Raw genomic sequence first — 22,310 nt, 5'->3', positions numbered from 1 at the left:
CTAGTTCTGCAGACTAACCTACAAATGCATCAGAAATTACAACTAAATTTTTTGGAGGGGCCTCAAGTGCTTACCAGGTACATATGTCACTGAACTAACACTAATATTTACATGGTTTCTACACTAATTCCCTATGTTCTTATACTCATTATGTTTGGGGTTCTCTTAATTTCAATTGGAAGTATGAAGGAGCTGCATTTCAACATGGAAAAGGACCTAGCATATGGGACACTTTCACTAGAGAACATCCAGGTCTCTCTCTCTCTCTCTCACACACACCCACTTTTAGTGAATAAGTAATTCTATTTATTGAAGCAAAGCTTAAGGATCCTATCCAGATAAGCAACCCAAATGAAAGTGATAAGACTAGATCAGATTGAAGTTAGCAGGATTACTCCTATCTCATTTGTAACTGAATGAATTGTGATTATCTAAAACTCTTCTCATCTGTATCTAATGTGTAACTACTGAGTCTATAAATTAAAGTAAAGACCACACGTCAATTGGTGTGGAGCGCAACATTATTCAAATTATACTTGTTTTGTAACTATTCAATCAAGAGAATATACAAATCTAGTAACAAAACCAAAACAAGCAGCAACTAGTTCTGCAGACTAACCTACAAATGCATCAGAAATTACAACTAAATTGGGGTCCTCCAAAGGCTGCATAGTGCTTTGTTTTGGATTAAAATTTTGGCTTTTAGGTAAGTAGACAATGAGCTCCAAAGACCAAAGAAGATTTATTTCAGTTAATCAGCTTCATCATCTAATTTTACTACAATTGATTTTTTGCTAGATTGAAATCCTCCAAATTGGTGGGTAATGAGAAAGGAAAGAACCTAATCCACCCGAAGATGGGATGTATTGACCTTTGGGCCAGTGAACTTTTATATTCAATAAATAATTAGATATTAGAATAATGCAAACCCATCCTATATATTAAGGTGAAATTATTTTTACCGAGTGTATTACAGATTCTTCTCACATAAAATGAACCTTACATGTTGGTTCCATACATAGTGTACAGTACATAGAGTTTTTACGAAATAATGGATTCTTGTTAATTATTGTTTAATTGCAAATTTCCCCTTTTATTTGTAATCTTGTAGGGTCTTCCTTGGCTAAGAAAATGAGCTGTCATACTCATGTACTTAGTATAGCGCATTTTATAATCAAATGGGTGATCAACGTATGTGACATAAAACCTTTTGTAATTAAGATAAAATTCGCTTTTTTCTATGTATTCTATAGTTTGTTGCATAATATTTTTTTAAGTGTATCACCTAATTCATTAGAGACAATTTTTTGAGAAATTTATGGTGTCGTTACAGAAAAAATTGCAGACCATACCACTGGAGATATAGCTGATGATTTTTACTATCGTTTTAAGGTATGGTTAATTTAGATTATTGTATTTTATTGGTTTCTATAAGTTTGCCCGGCCCCTCCCCGCTTCGCCCCATATGGGTTTTTCCTGCCCTGCAAAGGTGGTGGGCTGGGGATGGGGCAAAACTTTAGTCCTGTACTATAGAGCAGGGTGGGGATGGGTTTAGACCTTTTAGACCCACCTTGCCCCACCCTGTTCCCACCCTGCCCTGCGTTAATAAAGGTTTTAATTGTAAATTTTTTATACCCTAAAAACCTATTATTTAGAAAAACATATCAATATTTGCTTATTTTATTCTACGCAACGTGACTCTCTACCTCTATTTTTGTTATGTGTTATACTATGAGATTTTAGTTTTTGTTGTGATATTGTCTTATTAAACACTTGGATAATATTAATCGGTTTTTGCTAAAAATTAGTTTGATTTGATGGGATAAATTTAGTTGTAATTTCAAGTATATTTTTATTAAGGAAATAGGTTTTATAAAAAAAAAAAAAAAAATTGTAATAGTTGTGAGGTTGCCTAAATACCAAACAGTTGCTAGCATCAAGGCTGCCTTTAGAGGTCTTGATTTTAGGTTTGGATGGTAAGTTTTATGACTTAATTTTATACTAGACTCCATAATTCCTATAAATAAACGCATTTGTCTTCAAACATATTTGCAAAAGGCAAGTATTTTTGGCTTGAAGCAAAGTTAGTTAAGAGAAGCATTCTAAGCCATTCAGCAAAAACCAACAACAACAACATAAGCATTCTAAGTGTAGCTACGATAAGTTAATTTTGTGACAAGTTACAATCTTAAGCTTTTAGATTAAGTAGTTAAGGTATTGCCTCAACATATTGTATCAAACCCTTACAAGGAGACTTATTATTTCTATTATTTGTGTAGGTTTGTTGATCCAATTATTTTTGGTGACTATCCTGAGACCATGCGAGTTTTGGTGGGAACTCGACTACCTATATTTACTAAATCGCAATCCAAGATGTTAAAAGGTTCTCTGGATTTCCTTGGAGTAAATTACTATACTGCAAGATATGCTGATGACTTTACATCTTCTAGTAGCATCAACCTAAGTTACACAACAGATTGCCACGTAAATTTGACCAGTTAAGCTCAAAATTCATAACCTTGATTTATATATTGGGTGATGCAAAGAATATGTATCAAAAAATTAAAAAAAAAAAAAAAAAAAACTGATCATTAGTCATCAAATAGTACTCTAGGTATTTATTTTGTTGAAATGACATAAATTATATTCATTGTCCCTTCAATTTGTAAATATTTTGTTGTTAAATTAGTAGTCACTTTTTCATTTTCCTTATATTTTTTTTCCTAACACTCATGTAGTCGCTCTATTCAATGTCACAGCGGAGAAGGATGGCATTCCTATTGGTCAACCAGTAATCTCTCTCACTCTCACCCAGTGTTTGAACATAAAGTGTATTTTACTCCTTGTATATACTAAGAAAACTATATATATAATGGTTTTGTAGACTGCTGCTAAATGGCTTTTCGTTTATCCAAGTGGAATTCGAGAACTTATGCTATACATAAAGAAAAAATATAATAATCCACCTATTTACATTACCGAAAATGGTAAGAAACTATCTTCATCCTTCAATTTAATTGAAATAGTTATCTGATTTTAAATCAAATACATGTATACATTTGTACTTTTCAGGAGTTGATAATAGTGGCTCATTGCCAATTCAAAAGGCTCTCAATGATAGCTCGAGGATAAAATACTACCATAGTCATCTATCAAATCTCTTGAAGGCTATAAGGTGCGTGACTTCGCATATAGTGTGTGTGAAGGTATTGTGGAGTTCGAACCATAAATTATGCAAAGGATACCATAAATTATGCCATTATGATGACCGAGCTATTACTTGAACCTAATATTGGGTATATATTATATGTGTAAATTAAGGAGATTTTATAATACCCATGTTTTTTTAGATATGGTTTCTCTACTAATAACGTGGTTTCACTTTATAGTAATTATGTCATATTGGTTAGTACCTCACATCACATTGAGCACTAACTTATTTTCTAATATTTTTTATCTTAAACTGTGATAAGTTCAATTAAAATGGTGTTTACCTCAGATATGATGGTTGGTTCAGTCACATCACATAGTAACTTTATATTTTTTTTTGAGAAACGCATAGTAACTTTATATATATATATATATATATATAATTTCAGATATGCAGTAATAAGGCCACCCATGATAGTAACTTTATTATAATCACATGTCATATAGAATTGTACTCTGTAATAATGGGAATCATACCTCCAAAAATATTGGAGGGACTAGGGACCCACGTGAGTTAAAGTTCCCCATAAAAGTAATAAACAAATTTAAAAAATAATATATAACTTAATTAGATCCAAATTCATGTGCTAAAAACTTTTATTAATGGTTACTTTAGCAATGCTCTTATTCTCATATTGGAAACTGATAGAATATATATATATATATATATTACATTTTACTGCCCTAAAATATCATGATTGTGTGTTTCAATAATTCTAAGATAAATATTAATGATTTGGTTTGGCAGGGCTGGGGTTGATGTGAGAGGATACTTTGCGTGGTCATTTCTTGATAACTTTGAATGGGAATCTGGTTATACTCTTCGATTTGGCAGCACTTATATAGATTACAAAAATGGATTGACAAGATACATGAAACGCTCTGCTTTTTGGTTTAAAAATTTTCTTCAAAAAGAAAATGACATCCGAAGCAAACCTTTGTTGTACCAAGATAGTAATTGAATTTATAGCAACTGATTTGTTAATCATATTATTCCCATTACAACTTGCAATTAAAAAAAGTTGTGATCTTAATTAACATTGCTCATTTTGTATCATTAAAGGGCGATCAAGTTCTAAAGACTAGCGTTGATTTAGACCTTTTCAAACACTATACTGAATAACTAAAGAAGCAAGAAATTTTATTTCTTTTTAAACAAGACGAAAATCGTTGATTAATTGACTATAGTTAATTAATCAAGTTTAAAACCATTTATAACTCTATTTCATTGCACTGTTCCACAAGCCCTTGAAGATGAGTATGGTGGATTCTTGAGCTCAAATGTAGTGTAAGTTTTGACGTACACATTAAAATCTATTATGCAATTAGTAAATTTGCAATTTGATTAATAAACAATTGATCAATCTCCTATAATTAGTGATGATTACTGCAACTACATGGACTTTTGCTTCAAAGAATTTGGTGATAGAGTGAAGTATTGGGTCACAATTTGATTAATAAACAATTGATCAATCTCCTAGTCATTGTTCTAACTATTTTGAAAACTGCACATATGGAACTCTGGGATAGAACCCATATTTGTTTTTGGATATGGTGTTAGGGCCATATTTTTAGATATGGTGTTACAATTTATAAGGAATGTCCTTCCTTAAATGTGCAGAGGCCTTTTTCCCCACTGCTATGTGCTTTGGGGGAGAATAAAATCACGAGGGGTATGAGTCCCAAAGCAAATAATATCTACATAGGTAGGGTGGGGTCGTTACAGATGGTATCAGAGTCATGCCCTAACCGGAAGTGTGGGCCCCACACGTAAGAACACGTGTGTCCGTAAGGGGGTGGATTGTAGTGACCCAAAAAGGGAGTCTTACATTCCATAGAATCTCACATTACCTAGGAAAGCACATGAGAATATATTTATAAAGAATGACCTCCCTTCAATGTGTAAAGGCATTTTCCCTCACTGCTGTGTGCTTTGGGAGAGAATAAAATCGTGAGGGGTATGGGTCCCAAAGTGGACAATATCTATACAGGTAGAGTGGGGTCGTTACATGAGGAGTAGCCAGGGCATATAAGAAGCTTGATTCTCAGGTTCTATCTTAAATAATGCTTCTGCTGCATGCCTAAAAAAAAAAAAAAAAAAAAACCGTCAAATTTAACAAATTTATGTATAACATACCAAATAAAAACCCATCGTTCTCTAGGCTGGAAGACATAGGGTCTATTTGGGATCTGTTTATTTTGCTGAAACTGAAAATATTTGCTGAAAATACTATAGTAAAATAATCTAAAAGCTGGTCAATTGTTTTTTGGCTGAAAATATTGTAACTGAAACTAAAAGTGCTGAAAGTGTTGAAAGTACTATAGATTTTTTTTTTTTTTTTTTTGGGTGTAATTTGAACCCTATTTTAATGCTTGAATATGCAAAGTGATGTCCAATTATGAAAGCCAAATATTTAACAACAACAACAATAATAATAACTATTTTATTTTTATTTTTATTTATCTTAGATATTAATTTATTGTCAAGTTTGTGTATCATAATTAAGATACATATTTCATCAAAGCCATCAATTATGGTTACCAAAAAAAAAAAAAAATACCATAATGTTAATGGTAATTACNAAAAAAAAAATTGTAATAGTTGTGAGGCAAATTAACAAGAAATAGACTTTTACAGGGTAGGGTGGGGCTTCGCTGGGCCTCAAGAGGTAAGACAAAACCATGCAAGGTTAGGCGGGGATGAGGCAAGACAAAACCATATGGGATGGGGGTGAAGACCCCGTCCTTCGGCCTCGCCCTGTCCTGCCCCCTTCCCATCCCTATTTCTTACACATCAAAAAGAAATTTAAAAAAAAAAAAAAAAAAAGACTATATCCCTAGATACTTCACATCCACTATATTGCAGTTGAAACTTAGGCTTTTCTTCTATGTATTAAACTAATGAAAAGACTGAAAAATGTTTCAGGGGGACATAGCTTTGATGAAAGAAATTGGTTTAGACTTCTTTAGGTTCTCCATCTCATGGACCAGAATACTACCTAGTAAGAGCATTGCTTAACTCAACCTTTGTCATTTTTTTCTACTAAGAACCTACAAAGACATGTAATTTTTGGGGAAAAAATATCTTTATTTGGTATTGTATTCAAAGTAACATATAATCCTATTTATAAAGCTTAATTTTGTCCTCAGAGGGAAAAATCAGTGGGGGAGTGAACCAAAAAGGTATCACATTCTACAATAACCTCATAAATGAGCTATTGTCTCAAGGTGGAATTTCTCTCCCTCTCAAATGCTTCTCATAAAGCTAATCATAATTTGTTTTTATCAATATAAGTCTCTTCCTAATATTGACTATAATTAATTGATCAGGTTTAAAACCTTTTATAACTCTATTCCATTGGGATGTTCCACAAGCACTTGAAGAGGAGTATGGTGGATTCTTGAGCCAAAACATAGTGTAAGTTTTGAAGCACACATTAAATCTATTATGAAATTAGTATATATGCAATCTGATTAATCAACAATCCATAAATGCCTATAATTAGGGATGATTATCGGAACTATGTGGATGTCTGTTTCAAAAAGTTTGGTGATAGAGTAAAGTATTGGCTCACAATTAACGAGCCAAATACATAACCACAAGTTTTTAGATTTTGACCCTCAAAAAAAAAAAAAAAAAAAAACCATAATATGAATAGTAATTATAACATTAGTAACAAAGGAAGACCTAGGATGGAGGCATCCCATATATCAATATTGCGATATTGTTCCGAACCACTTTCATCTCAGGTTCATCTAAAGAAGAGATCACATGTGCCATTTCATCGTAATAACCTCTCTCGCTACTTTGACATATGCCCCCTCTAGAAAGCCCTTGTCCAAGGTCATTGTCTTCATGTTCTCTAATAAAATTATGAAGAACCATTGTAGCAACAATAATGCGTTCTTGAATGTGTATATAATAGGATGACATATTTCTCAAAATTCTTCATCTATTCTTCCAAACTCAAAAAGTTCGCTCTATGACAGAATGAAGTGATGAATGGAGATAATTAAATTTCTCTTTTGGATTTTGTGGTGTTCGACCTTGCTGAAAATCAGGGAGGTGGTACCTCTCTCCCTTAAATGGTCTTCAAGGATATTTTAAATTGTCTTAAATTGTCTTGTACTAATTAATTGCATGTATATAATAGTCACGTCAATTACTTATAAAAAAAAAAAAATAGTCACATGAAGCAAATATTAAAATTACATAAAAGTTACATTAAATGGTAAACTAGGCAGTCCCAATGCAGAGTAGTAGCACCATAATTCTACAAACCTTAGCCATTGATTTTGCACAAGCAGTGAAATTTTTTGTTTCAATAATTTTGGCAAACAAAATGATATAACTCAAGGACAAGCTTACCAATTGTTTGGTCTTTCTAGCAATTATCATTAGATAATTATTCTTTCTAAACAACACATCCAAGTCTTAAATTGGAATACAAGATCTCACTTCTTTAATTAGGGGGGAAAAGAAAAGAAAGCTCATCTCCAGTTCAATAAATATTTTAGAAGTTCTCCCTTATTTTTATTAATATTCCCATTCCTCATATTTTGTACAGTAGTTTTGAGGATGTAGTAAAAGTTCTTTCCAAGCTATGTATGTCAACCATTTTTTTTTTTTTTTAATTTTAGGATTTAGAGCTCCAACTTGCTCAAGTTTCTGGTTCTAAGCCTAACAAATGGTATTATTCTAACCCAATGTTTTATAAAAGATATTTCAAATCATTGAAGAAGGGTTTTGAAAATTGAAGAAAGTGGCCCTCCTTTCCTGTCTACCATGTCTACTCCAAAATAATTTTAAAAAGGCCAAGAGAAAAAATATTAAATTATTATTATTCAACATTTCAATGCCTGTGGTTGGACTTCTAAAATGAAAAATCAGATTTGTTTAATGCTGTTTTAGTTTATTTCCCTACCAATGTGAAATTTTTGTAACAATGGTTGAATATGAAGAAGCTGAAACTTTACGTCTGAATAAGAGAGAAAATTTCACCATGTACCGGCAATTGCTTCAACAGATGTATCTTATTTCCATAGATAGCTCATAGAGGCATTTCAACAAACAGTTAATTGCATTTCAATTAGAGCCACTTCAAAGACAAGAAGACACTCACAAAATTAAATGAAATACAGAGGAACTCACGGATAAGTCACACAAAAATACAAAACCCACAAACAAGCCCACACAATTCCATTGAAATTTTGTTCATGTAAAATTCATCCACACCCAACAAAAAGGGAAAACACACCGACACATTAGAAAACTCAAAAAATTTAAATACATAGTGGCGGCATCAACTTTGTGGTTGATTTTCTCTCACAGCCAAGAAAATCATAGTGATAAAGGCTATTCCAAAGAGTTTGTATAACTTTGTCCAAATAAAGGTTGTTCCAGAGAATTTGTGTATTAGATATGAAAGTTCAAAAAGTGTATAAAACACCTATGAATGTTTAGACCCTCAATTCACAAATTACCAACACAAGCTCATAATCAAACAATGTATGTGCGGAATATGAAAATAAGCTAAAACAGAATTGGTAAAACAATCTAAACCAAAATTAATCACAACCACAACAGTAATTAAAAAGCAAAGATCAAGGGAAGAGAGATGCAAACACAAAGACAACACAGCAATGTGTTATCAAAGAGGAAATCGAAATCCTTGGCGAAAAACCTCTTTGCCGCCCTCTAAGCAGTCAATAATCCACTAGAGAATAAAGTTGGGATACATGAGTAGTAAAAGACCCTCTAAGCCTAATCTACCCAGTACATCTAAGCCCTCCAAGCTTCTTGCTCCAACAGGGTTACGCTAAACCTTGTCTTCTCTAGCTTAACGGATCCCGCAATTGCCCATTGCATCAACCAAAATGAATTGGTCCCTTCTGAACTAATTCCTAAGCACCAAAAAACTTCCTCACTGATATGGGTATGGTGAAATAAGGATGTGGCTAAATGTACCTCTCAAGGATATGTCAATGGAGAAGGTGAGAGTAGAAGAATTTGGAGAATCAAAAGATGAAGATTGTGGATGAGTCAATCTTATTTTTCTCTAAGGTTTCTCTCTCAAAATTTTCTCTGAAAGCTCTCAACATTTCGTAAGTATAAGGGTATTTATAGTAGAGTGTATGAGGAATGCGAAGAGTCAGTTGCAACCAAATAGGGCATTCTAGCGACTCGAGCTCGCGACTGGAACGAGTCGCGAGTTTGAGTAATGAGTTAATTGCCTGGCCAGACTAGAGGTTTTGTCCTGTAGTGCAACAGCTGGCGTAATCCTTCAGTTCCCCCTGCATGCTTCACATGTGTGCCATTCTAGCGACTTGCTAGTCACAAGGCTCATCTTGAGTGCACACTCTTGAACTTTTCTTCACACTCTCTCACACACTATCCTTACATAATTTCCACCTAAATACAGAGTTTCTAAATGCTGCATTACAATAAAATTTGGCACGGAATAAAGCCAACAAAATGATTGAATAAATTCAACATTACAAGATGCTTCGCATAAATTGGGGTAGTTGGTGGTAGATGTAAAATTTAAGAGCTTGAGGACGAAGTTGGGGTAGTGATGAGGAAGAAGAAGGAAGATCTTCTTGCAAGATACGGCTGAAGAGAAAGTAGAGATTCAAAAAATGACCATTGCTAAACGCACCATTTTTGTTAAAAATAAGCTGCGTTTTTTCTTTCAGCCATGAGCCCCATGAACAGTGAAAAGGGACCCACAAAAATAATCAAAACGTAGAAACACAGCCAACTTTTAGCATGCCAAATGCACGCATAGACTAAAACTTTGATTCTTCTCCAAAAAATAGAGGTGTTTTTTTTGCCTATACAATATCCAACAATTAGTAGAAATTTCAACCCAATAACCAAACACACAAAAATAATGTCAATATAAATTTGGAGATTAACCCAAATACTCAAAAGAAAATCAATTCTAAACATAGCAAAAGAAGAACATTAAGAAAGAAAATCTCAGGTACATATAAAAACATAAATTGAAGTATAAAAAATTTAATTCATTATATATGTGTGTAAAGAAAACATGAAAAATTGTGGACACATTATAATCCTTTGAATCATTATACAAAAGAGGAGAGACATAAAAACTTAAGAAAGTCTTGAAGATAAAGTTCCTCATATATACTTGAACTATTGCTGATTCACCACTACTCCAAAAAAAAAAAAAAAAAAAAAAAGCTAAACAACAATGTAACCTATAAAACAAACCAACAAACAAAATAGTTAAGGCGAAAACACTATTTTGGTCCCTACATTTTGGATTCACGGTCAATTTAGTCCCAACATTTTGATAGCAGTCAATTTGGTCCATATTATTTTCAATTTATAGTCAATTTGGTCATTACTGTTTAGTCACTAATGAAAAATGCTTACATGGTAAATGGTGTATACACATGGCACATTGAAGCTGACATGGCAAAATAAAATAATATTAAGTTTTTTTAATAGATTTTTTAAATGCCACGTGGTGTTATTTGTCATATCATACCTAATAGATAGAGGAAGTTAAAATAGTTAGAGGAAGTGAGAATGTTGTAATCTATTGACGACTGTTAGAATTCCATATAATAGCGGCATTTAAAGAGTCTAGGTCAAAAGAGAGACACAAGGTAGAGTTGGAGATAGAGTAACACCTGAATTTAAGGAGATGCTCAATAAATGTCAATCGATAAATCTAAAAAAAATAAATGATGACATGACGCTGATGTAGCTTAATTGGAGCGTAGCAACAATAAATGCAGCATCATAAGAACAAAGACCTAAAACAGTACTATATGTCATACAAAGAAGAATACCAACCAAATATAAGTTTTGTTCTAAAGATACAAGTAAAATTGTACAAACAAATTGATTCCTATAAAACTATTTTATGCTCAAACTTGTACAAACATTAATCTAAAGTAAACCCATCCAAGCACAGAGATTCAAAACTTTGACACTAACCTTAAAATAATATCAACCATTTTAAGCTTTTAGGAAAAATAAATCTTTGGTCACAAAAAATAACCATTCAACCACAAATTCTAAATACAAAGAATGAAATATGTGAATTGAGAACATGCAAATGCATGAAGAACAAGGAGAGAGAGAGAGAGAGAGAGAGAGAGAGAGAGAGAGAGGTACTATTGCCATGGTGAAGTTAATTTCCCTGCTACAACCCCTAAACTTCATGTATTAGAGAGATTGAAAGAGACAATCCAAATATAAGAAATATATAGAGTTGAAGTTTTTGACCGTTTTATCTAAATCAAAGGAAAGGATGTAGAAAATTTATTAATTTTTTGGTATCAATCACATATCAATGTATGAAAGGTTTCCCCTTAAAAAAAAAATGGAAGGTTGGATAAACCCATAAAAAGCAACACTTAAAAAAAAAGTAAACTTAAAAAGGTAAATGGAGTCTATCATGGCAACACAATAGGAAGTATGAATAAATGGTGAATGAAAACGTCTAAGAAAAATATTGGCAGCTTAACACTCAAATGGAAACAAAAAATAAAAGGTAATATTGGTTCATATGTTGATAAAGAAGGAGAGAGAGAGAGAGAGAGAGAGAGAGAGAGAGAGAGAGAGAGAGAGAGAGAGAGAGATATGCTTAATTGAACTGTTAAGGGTCATTATGGTAATAGGAAAATGAAAGAAGAGGAAAGAGAATATAGATATAATAATAGGAAAATGAGAAAAAAAGGAAAGAGAGCATAGATATTTAAGTTTATGGAAAGGGAAAAAAAACATAAATTGTTTTAAATCCAAATTTCATAATATATAATTAGATTTGTGTTTTAGGAGTGATGGAGGGTAAAAAAAAAGATAGGGAAAGAGTGTTTTTTTTTTTTTTTTCTTGGGAAAATATAGATTTTGTTAGAGGTGATTTAGTTATGAAAAAACATGACTTTTGGATTCTTTAAAAAAATCCAAAGGAAAAAGGAAAAGGGAAAAAAAATTGATGGAGTATGTTAATGCCCAGCCTCGAAAAACGGAGTGGTGAAAAGCCGCTACCTCCGTTGTGGGCCCTCGTTCGACCACCCGCCGTGGTGATAGCTCCCGTACATGCGGGGGCTCGTTGGAGGGCCCCTCTCGATAATGGTGGTGCACGTGCATGCCTCGTGTGGAGCTTCGGGTGCTCTCTCTCTCTTGGTGGAGGAAGGTAGTTCTACCTTTGGCGCTATGGCAGGAATCTGGGTCAAATTTTAAAGGATTACCAAAAGTAAGTGGAGTCGCCACCAATAATTTGGTCTTTCTAAGGTGTGATTGGTTACTTGTTTCTAGTTGATTTTATTACCAATCCTAGGTTAAGAAAAAATGGTATTTTTTCATAATCTAGTGTGGATGACAAAAAATCTTGATTCTTAGGTTCATAAGTTTGGTTACGTGTGGGGAAGGTGTTAGGCACCCTACAACGCTTGTCCAAGGATAGTCTTTTGTTTTGATAAAACCTTAATTTTAGAAAATTGGTAGTAAAAACATGATTTTGACATTGGCTTTCGAGGCTTTGCATGCATGGGGGCTTTGAGGCTTTGGCTTTTGAATGGGTGTTGTACCAATCTATGCTTTCCTATGGCATTTAGCAAAGTACCAGATTTCCACAGCGACAATCTGGCGACATGTCACCTTACTTTCGCGGCGGACATTGGGCATCTCTTGCCTTAGGTGACACGGACTGTGACAATCACACCGAAAGGGGGGAACAAGTATATATATATATATACACACATACATACATTATGCACAATGCAAGCACACAGAGCAGGAAAAGTAAATGCCTACATCCGTAGAGCATGGCCCAAAATATAGGTGTAGGAAAATAAACAAAGGTTGCCATACTCTAGAGATGAGGACAAACGGTACATGGCATGATATACCTAATACAAACTGTCTAAGAGAGAAAGGGAGGGGGAAGAAAGGAGTTTAAAAGAGTACATAACCAAAGGGAATGGCTAAACTCCTAAATCTACTGATTGCAGCCACTTGGCTTATATTTGTATGCTCGCATCCGCGCCCTTTTTGCTTGCACCTGGGAGACTATGCCCTAGCTCCAAGCGTCCATGCTCCATGGGTGTACATGCAAAGGCAAAGACAAGAAACCAATAGACAAGCAATGGAAGGAAAATGTGCAAAGAGCATATGAAAGAGGCATAAAGCAGACAAATGTGATATACTTGGCAAGCATAGAAACAAGGATGCGTGCAAACAAGCAAGAAGGCAAACAAGCAAGATAGCAAGCAAACAAGCAAAAAGCAAACAAGCAAGAAAGCAAACAAAGTGTGGCGTCCGTGAGCGACAAATGTAGGTTTGGATTGAGTGTCCATAGCTTCATTGTGTTGAAGTATGGAACAAGACTCATGCATGGACATTTAAGCAAGCATGTATAGATGCATATAAAGCCAACGGGTGGCACAAACAAGCATGGTAAGCATATCATCGCACAGAGCTGAAAAAGGAAGGGCCCGCAAGGAGCAACCCCGACATCCGAAGATGCCTCCCAAATGAAGGCGTCAAACATGGCAAAGCCTAAAACAAGAGAGGCTAACACGGAGATAAAGCATAGAAGCAAGCAAGCATAGACATGAAAATAGGGTGATCCAAACCCTTTGATGTTGGCCTAGGTGTATGGACGATGACAAAGACCATAGGGTCTAGATCGGGTCCTAATCATTAGGCCAAAAGCACAGGAATGAAAGATAAAGTAACAAAAGGGCTATAATAGCACATAGCATGACAAACATAGTCTAGGTCTAGGCACACAAACATGGCATGGAATGCACAAGAACATGGAAGATAGCATAGAACATATAAGCAAGGAAACGACATGTAAGCATGTAGGTCTAAGCATAGATAGGGTAAGAAGCATAGAAGCAAGCATGTGAGCATGTAAACCTAAATGTGGCATGCAAACATCACAAAAGGTGCAAATCAATTATTCTAAATAAAGGTAAGCAAAAAGTGTGGATTTAAAGATGATTGAAAGACCTTGGAAGTTGTTTGAATGCCTCCAAACAACTTCCAAAGGGTTCGGGAGCCTCTTTGTGATTTTTGAAAAGATGGAGGGCTTTATTGCAATTTTGGAAAGACTTGGGGTCAAGATGTAATTTTGTGAACTTTTGGATCAAAATGTGAGTTTTAAAGAAAGGCCAAGGCCAAAATGTGATTTTGAGAATTTTGGGATTAAAACATGATTTTTAGGAATTTTGGTATTAAAACATGATTTTAGGAATTTTTGGGATAATGATTTTGGGAATTTATGAATTAAAATGTGATTTTTGGGGATTTATGAATTAATATGCAAATATGGGAAAAAACGTATTAGATGCAAGCAAGATAAAATGAATTAAAATGCAAACATAGTAAAAATATGTGAATATGCAAATATGAGAAAAGGATTAAAAAGAATGTATAACATAAATATATAATATGCAAATAAAGACAAGGTGGCATTTTAATTTTAGGGGTGTCAAATGGGTGAGTTTGGGGTGGGCATAATTGGGTTAGGTATATAAAACTCATTTACCTATTAAAACCTATTTAACTAATTGATTCTAACCCAAATCCAACCCAACCTAATTATTATGGGTAAACCCCAACTCACCCAATTATCGAAATTACCAAAATGACATTAAAGTGAAAACACCAATACTTTCTTGGATTCCCTTTTCCACTTTCTCTAGTCTTCACTCTACTTTTTCGGGAAAAAGAAAAAAACAAAGAAAAAACTTTTCTTGGATCTAAAATTTCTTTTTATTTCTCCTTCATTGCCTCCTCACTTCAATTCTAACCAAAAAACTCTCACTTCTGCTCTCTCTTTCTCTCTCTTTGTTTGATTACCGATTGAGATTTGATTCGAACTTTCCGGGAAATTTTAATTTTTTTTTCTCAGAGATTTGCTATGGCTAACGAGAAGATCGACGATCAAGATCGCGTGAACCAATAATACAGCGATGAATACAAAGACTCCTCGCCGTCGTCGATGTCGATGGAGGACTTAGTTTCATTGTGCGGTGTTGGATTTAGAGCGAGCTTGAGTGGTTCGTGGGAGAATAACGAGTCGAGGAGCGAGATTAGGCTGACAGAGCATTTGACAGATATTCTCGTGGATGAAGGGGACGAAGATCTGTTGCTTTAGCAAAGCGATCGAGAGGACCGTGTTCTTTAATGGCTACATGCTTTGGATTTGCAAGTGATGGGAGCATGTCGCCCCGATGAGAGGTTAAAGCCGTTGTTGAAGATGGTCTAAGTATAGGACTGATTCTCGGTGGCCTCTGTGTTGTGTTTGTTGTGCCTCATTGTTCTTTGTGAGAGAGAGAGAGAGAGAGAGAGAGAGAGAGAGAGAGAGAGAGAGAGAGAAGTGTTTTGGAGGCCGAGAAAATGAAGGAAAATGAAAACCCTAAAATACTGAAACGTCTGAGGGCTTTTTTAGTTTTATTTTTATGGGAAGGGTTGGGTTGAATTTGGGTATATTGTTTTTGGGTTAAATGGGTCTCAATGGTTTTTTAGTTAAAACCCAATAATCACTAGGTTTAATTTGGTTGATGCCTATTTAACCCAACTAATAATTAGATGTGTTTGAGTTTAATTAGAGTGAATGAGTTTGAGTGCGCAAATGAATTTGGCCTTACTTTGCCACCCCTACATTTTATTAAAGAAAATATGCACGGGCTCCCCTTTTAAATAGAAAACGGGCTGAAAGGTTTAAAAATGAGATGGAATGAGTTTTAAAAGGAAAAATGGGCCAAGGCTGAATGCCGTGCAAGGATTTGGCCCAAGAATCAAAAGAAAAAGGAAAGGGTTCTAGTCTGGCGAGCCCAAAATAGGATTGTGCTATAACCATTCACGGGCTGAGTTGGTGTTGTGAACAGAAACGGGCTCAAACCCAAAACTCTTATACTTCTAACCCTAGCTGTATACCCAAAGGCCTAGAACGTTCTCCTGCCTTCTGCTCTTATCTCTGAAATCTCTCAACCCGAAATTATCACTATGACCGCGTGGACTAGCATCAACAATGCTGGTCAATTGGTGTGGAGCGCAACATTATTCAAATTATACTTGTTTTGTTACTATTCAATCAAGAGAATATACAAATTTAGTAACAAAACCAAAACAAGCAGCAACTAGTTCTGCAGACTAACCTACAAATGCATCAGAAATTACAACTAACTTCGACTAGTATGTGTCGAGGACAGATTTTGGGGTCCTCCAATGGCTACATAGTGCTTTGTTTTGGATTAAAATTTTGGCTTTTAGGTAAGTAGACAATGAGCTCCAAAGACCAAAGAAGATTTCTTTCAGTAAATCAGCTTCATCATCTAATTTTACTCCAATTGATTTTTTGCTAGATTGAAATCCTCCAAATTGGTGGGTAATAAGAAAGGAAAGAACCTAATCCACCAAAAGATAGGATGTATTGACCTTTGGGCCGGTGAACTTTTATAGTCAATAAATAATTAAATATTAGAATAATGTAAACCCATCCTATATATTAAGGTGAAATTATTTTTACCGAGAGTATTAGACATTCTTCTTACATAAAATAAACCATACATCTATACATAGAGTATAGTACATGGAGTTTTTACGAAAAAATGGATTCTTGTTAATTATTGTTTAATTGCAAATTTCTCCTTTTATTTATAATCTTGTAGGGTCTTCCCTGGCTAAGAAAATGGGCTGTCATACTCATGTACTTAGTATAGCGCATTTTATAATCAAATGGGTGATCAACATATGTGACATAAAACTTTTTGTAATTAAAATAGAATTCGCTTTTTCCTATGTATTCTATAGTTTGATGCATTTTTTTTTTTTTTTTTTTTTGGGTTTAAGTGTATCACCTAACTCATTAAAGACAAATTTTTGAGATATTTGTGCTGTCGTTATAGAAAAAATTGCAGACCATACCACCAGAAATATAGCTGATAATTTTTACTATCGTTTTAAGGTATGGTTAATTCATGTTATTGTATTTTATTGGTTTCTATAATTTCACCCCGCTTCTCTCCGCTTCATCCCATACGGGTTTTTCTCACCCCACAAAGGTGGTGGGGTGGAGATGGAACAAGACTTTAGCCCTGTACTATAGAGCAAGGCAAGGATGGGTCTAGACTTATTAGACTCGCCCCACCCCACCCTATTCCCATCCAACCCCGCATCAGTAAAGGTTTTAATTGTAAATTTTTTATACCCTAAAACCTTATTATTTAAACAAACATATCAATATTAGCTTATTTTATTATACACGAGATGACTCTCTACCTCTATTTTGTTATGTGTTATACTATAAAATTTTAGTTTTTATTGTGATATTGTCTTATTAAACACTTAGATAATATTAATTAGTTTTTGCTAAAAATTAGTTTGATTTGATGGGACAAATTTAGTTGTAATTTCAAGTATATTTTTATTAAGGAAACATGTTTTATTAAAAAAAAAAAATTATAATAGTTGTGGGGCAAATTAACAAGAAGTAGAGTTTTATAAGGCAGTGTAGGACTTTACTAGGCCCAAGAGATTGGGATGGGGCATGAAAATTTTCCTGTCATGCGGGGCGAGGCAGGGATGAGGCAAGACAAAACCATATGGGGCGGGGGCGAAAACCCCATTCTTTGGCCCCACCCTGCCTTGCCCCCATTCCCATCCCCATTTCTTACACATCAAAAAGAAATTAAAAAAAAAAAAAAAAAAGACTATATCCCTAGATACCCCACATCCACTATATTGCAGTTGAAACTTGAAACGATGTTTTTTTTTTTCTTTTACTCTGGCTTTTCTTTTTTGCATTAAACTAATGAAAAGACTGAAAAATGTTTCAGGGGGACATAGCATTCATGAAAGAAATTGGTTTAGACTTCTTTATGTTCACCATCTCATGGACCAGAATGCTACCTAGTAAGAGCATTGCTTAACTCAACCTTTGCCATTTTTCCTACTGAAAACCTACAAAAACATGTAATTTTTTGGGGAAAAAATATCTTTATTTGGTATTGTATTCAAAGTAACATATATTCCTATTTATAAAGCTTAATTTTGTTCTCAGAGGGAAAAATCAGTGGGGGAGTGAACCAAAAAGGGATCACATTCTACAATAACCTCATAAATGAGCTATTGTCTCAAGGTTGAATTTCTCTCCCTCTCATATGCTTCTCATAAAGCTAATGTTTATTTTTTATTTTTTATTATATCAATATAGGTCTCTTCCTAATATCGACTATAATTAATTAATCAGGTTTAAAACCTTTTATAACTCTATTCGATTGGGATGTTCCACAAGCCCTTGAAGAGGAGTATGGTGGATTTTTAGCCAAACCATAGTGTAAGTTTTGAAGCACACATTTAATCTATTATGAAATTAGTATATATGAAATCTGATTAATCAACAATCCATAAATGCCTATAATTGGGGATGATTATCGAAACTATGTGGATGTCTGTTTCAAAGAATTTGGTGATAGAGTAAAGTATTGAGTCACAATTAACGAGCCAAATTCATTTACCATTGGGGGCTATGTAATAGGAATTGAAGCACCTGGTCGATGTTCTAACTATATCGGAAATTGCATATATGGGAACTCCAGGATAGAACCCTATATAGTGGGACATAATTTACTACTTTCTCATGCAACTGCTGTGAAATTATACAAGGAAAAGTATCAGGTATGTGCTTTTAACAATTATCAATTTAAAGAGGATATATCAATTCATGACTCACTAATTAATGAGTCATGTGTGTGTGAGACAGCATTGTGTTTAGCAATACCGGGTTGTGCTTTAGATTACAAAGAATACTAGCCTTGGTTGATTTGTGCTATTAGTATCTAGAAAACTATCCAAATCCTTCTTAAGCAAAAATGAGATAATCTACTGTGCTTCATATATATTCTTAATAAGTTAAAAAGAAGGTTCAGAATATTGCCAAAGTTTTCTTTCATAATCTGAATTTGATTTTTGTAGGAATCTCAAATGGGAGAAATTGGCATTTCAGTACAAAGTTATTGGGATTTGCCTAAATACCAAACAGTTGCTAGCCTCAAGGCTGCCTTTAGAGGTCTTGATTTTAGGTTTGGATGGTAAGTTTTATGACTTAATTTTATACTAGACTCAATAATTCCTATAAATAAACGCATTTGTCTGCAAACATATTTGCAAAAGGCAAGTATTTTTGGCTTGAAGTAAAGTTAGTTAAAAGAAGCATTCTAAGCCATTCAGCAAAAACCAAAAACAACATAAGCATTCTAAGCGAAGTACGATAAGTTAATTTTGTGACAAGTTTCAATCTTAAGATTTTAGATTAAGTAGTTAAGGTATTGTCTCAACATATTGTATCATACCCTTATAAGGAGACTTGTTATTATTTCTATTATTTGTGTAGGTTTGTTTATCCAATTATTTTTGGTGACTATCCTGAGACCATGTGAGTTTTGGTGGGAATTTGACTACCTATATTTACTGAATCGCAATCCAAGATGTTAAAAGGTTCTCTGGATTTCCTTGGAGTAAATTACTATACTGCAAGATATGCTGATGACTCTGCATCTTCTAGTAGCGTCAACCTAAGTTACACAACATATAGCCATGTAAATTTGACCAGTTAAGCTCAAAATCCATATCCTTGATTTATATATTGGGTGATGCAAAGAATATGTATAAAACAATTTTAAAAAATTGATCATTAGTCATCAAAAAATATTTTAGGTATTTATTTTGTTGAAATGACATAAATTATATTCATTCTCCTCTCAATTTGTAAATCTTTTGTTGTTAAATTGGTAGTCACTTTTTTTATTTTCCTTATATTTTTTTCCTAACACTCATGTAGTCACTGTATTCAATGCCACAGCGGAGAAGGATGGCATTCCAGTTGGTCAACCAGTAATCTCTCCCACTCTCACCCAATGTTTGAATATAACTAGTATTTTATCTCTTGTATATGCTAAGAAAACTATAAATAATGGTTTTGTAGACCGCTGCTGATTGGCTGTTCGTTTATCCAAGAGGAATTCGAGAACTTATGCTATACGTAAAGAAAAAAAAATAAAAATAATCCACCTATTTACATTACCGAAAATGGTACGAAACTATTTCATCCTTCAATTTAATCGAAAATAGTTATCTGATTTTAAATCAAATACATGTATACATTTATACTTTTCAGGAGTTGATGATAATGACTCATTGCCAATTCAAAAGGCTCTCAACGATAGCTTGAGGATAAAATACTACCATTGTCATCTGTCAAATCTCTTGAAGGCTATAAGGTGAGTGACTTTGCATATAGTGTGTGTGAAGGAATTGTGGAGTTCGAACCACATGCAAAGGATACCATAAATTATGCCATTATGATGATTGAGCTATTACTTGAACCCTAATATTGGGTATATTATATGTGTGATTAAGGAAATTCTATAATACCCATGTTTTTTTAGATATGGTTTCTCTACTAATAATGTGATTTCACTTTATAGTAATTTTGTCACATTTGTTAGTAAGTCACATTACATTGTGCATTAACTTATTTTCTAATATTTTAATATATTTTATTTTATTTTTATCTTAAACTATGATAAGTTCAATTAAAATAGTGTTTATCACAGATATGATGGTTGGTTCAGTCACATCACATAGTAACTTTTTTTATATAATAATTTCAAACATGCAGTAATAAGGTCACCTATGATGGTAACTTTATTATAATCACATGTCACATAGAACGGTAACTCTGTAATGGGTATCATACCTCCCAAAATATTTTGGAGGGACTAGGGACCCATGTGAGTCAACGTTCCCCATAAAAGTAAAATAAACAAATTTAAAAAATAATATGTAACTTAATTAGACCCAAATTCATGCACTGAAAACTTTTATTAATGGTAACTTTGGCAATATGTAAAGATAAGATTAAGACATGCTAACACTCCCAACTCTCTCTCTCTCTCTTTTTTTTTTTTTTTTTTTTTAATTTTTATAATCAAAAGCAATGCTCTTATTCTCATATTGCAAAACTGATATAATATATATATATATATATATATATATATTACATTTTACCACACTAAAATATCATGATTGTGTGTTTCAATAGTTCTAAGATATATGTTAACGATTTGGTTTGGCAGGGCTGGGGTTGATGTGAGAGGATACTTTGCGTGGTCATTTCTTGATAACTTTGAATGGATCTGGTTATACTCTTCGATTTGGCATCACTTATGTAGATTACAAAAATGGGTTGAAAAAATACCTGAAAAGCTCTGCTTTTTGGTTTAAAAATTTTCTCCAAAAGGAAAATGTCATCCGAAGCAAACCTTTGTTGTACCAAGATAGTAATTGAATTTATAGCAACTGATTTGTTAATCATATTATTCCTGTGGGGTCCGTGGGCCTAATAGCCTCGGCCCATCATATAGCGGGCCCAAGGCCCATGCCGAGGAGCTCAAGCTATTTCTGAGGAGAAGGGGGGAAGCCTATTCTCCTGGATCCACGCCGAGGATACCTTGTCCTTGGCCTGACAAAAGTGATTTCAGGGAGTGGCTAACCCCAAAGTAAGCTGTCACTCTTGCATTTAATGCGCTCAACTAACCCTCCTGGCCGCATTAATGGGGAGGTAACCCCTTGGCAGGATAACGTTGATCAGAGTGAGCCACTTGAGTACCGATAAGGCCTCTGATGGGATGGACAACAAGAAGAAAGGCGAATAGGCAATCAACAGATGGAAGCAAGAGATAGGAAGATGAAAACTATAAAAGAAGAGCTAGTAAAGCCAAAAAAGGGAAGGAGAGAGGGAGGTCTCCTCGGCCATAGTCCGAGGAGCATTCCCCCATTTGTAAGAAAACCCTTAGCCATTTTTTGAGATAAGTTTGGCCATGGTGATCAACGGCCAGCACCTAAGCCTTTCAGCCCACTCTCTATAAATGTATTGTTTGGGCTTGTTGGGTTGAAAACCTAACATTCAATTCAAATTGAGTCCCTACAATTGGCGCCGTCTGTGGGGAGGATTAGGGTGCTGGCCGGTGCACCAGGTAAATGTTCCACGTTCTAAGTATTTGTTTTACAGTAGACTGAATAAGATAAAGTTCTAAGTTCTAAG

The 22,310-nt window shown here is 34.2% G+C and overlaps 1 pseudogene; it reads left to right on the top strand.

Annotated features, from left to right (window-relative positions):
- The first annotated feature begins 54 nt into the window (after positions 1–54).
- LOC112003398 (beta-glucosidase 17-like) lies at positions 55–21,554 on the top strand (annotated as a pseudogene).
- Positions 21,555–22,310: the final 756 nt, after the last annotated feature.

The sequence above is a fragment of the Quercus suber genome, unplaced genomic scaffold, assembly GCF_002906115.3.
Source record: "Quercus suber isolate HL8 unplaced genomic scaffold, Cork oak 2.0 scaffold_951, whole genome shotgun sequence".
NCBI classification, from domain to species: domain Eukaryota; kingdom Viridiplantae; phylum Streptophyta; class Magnoliopsida; order Fagales; family Fagaceae; genus Quercus; species Quercus suber.
Note: the sequence above shows the minus strand (reverse complement) of the source record. Positions and strands in the feature narration are given on the sequence as shown.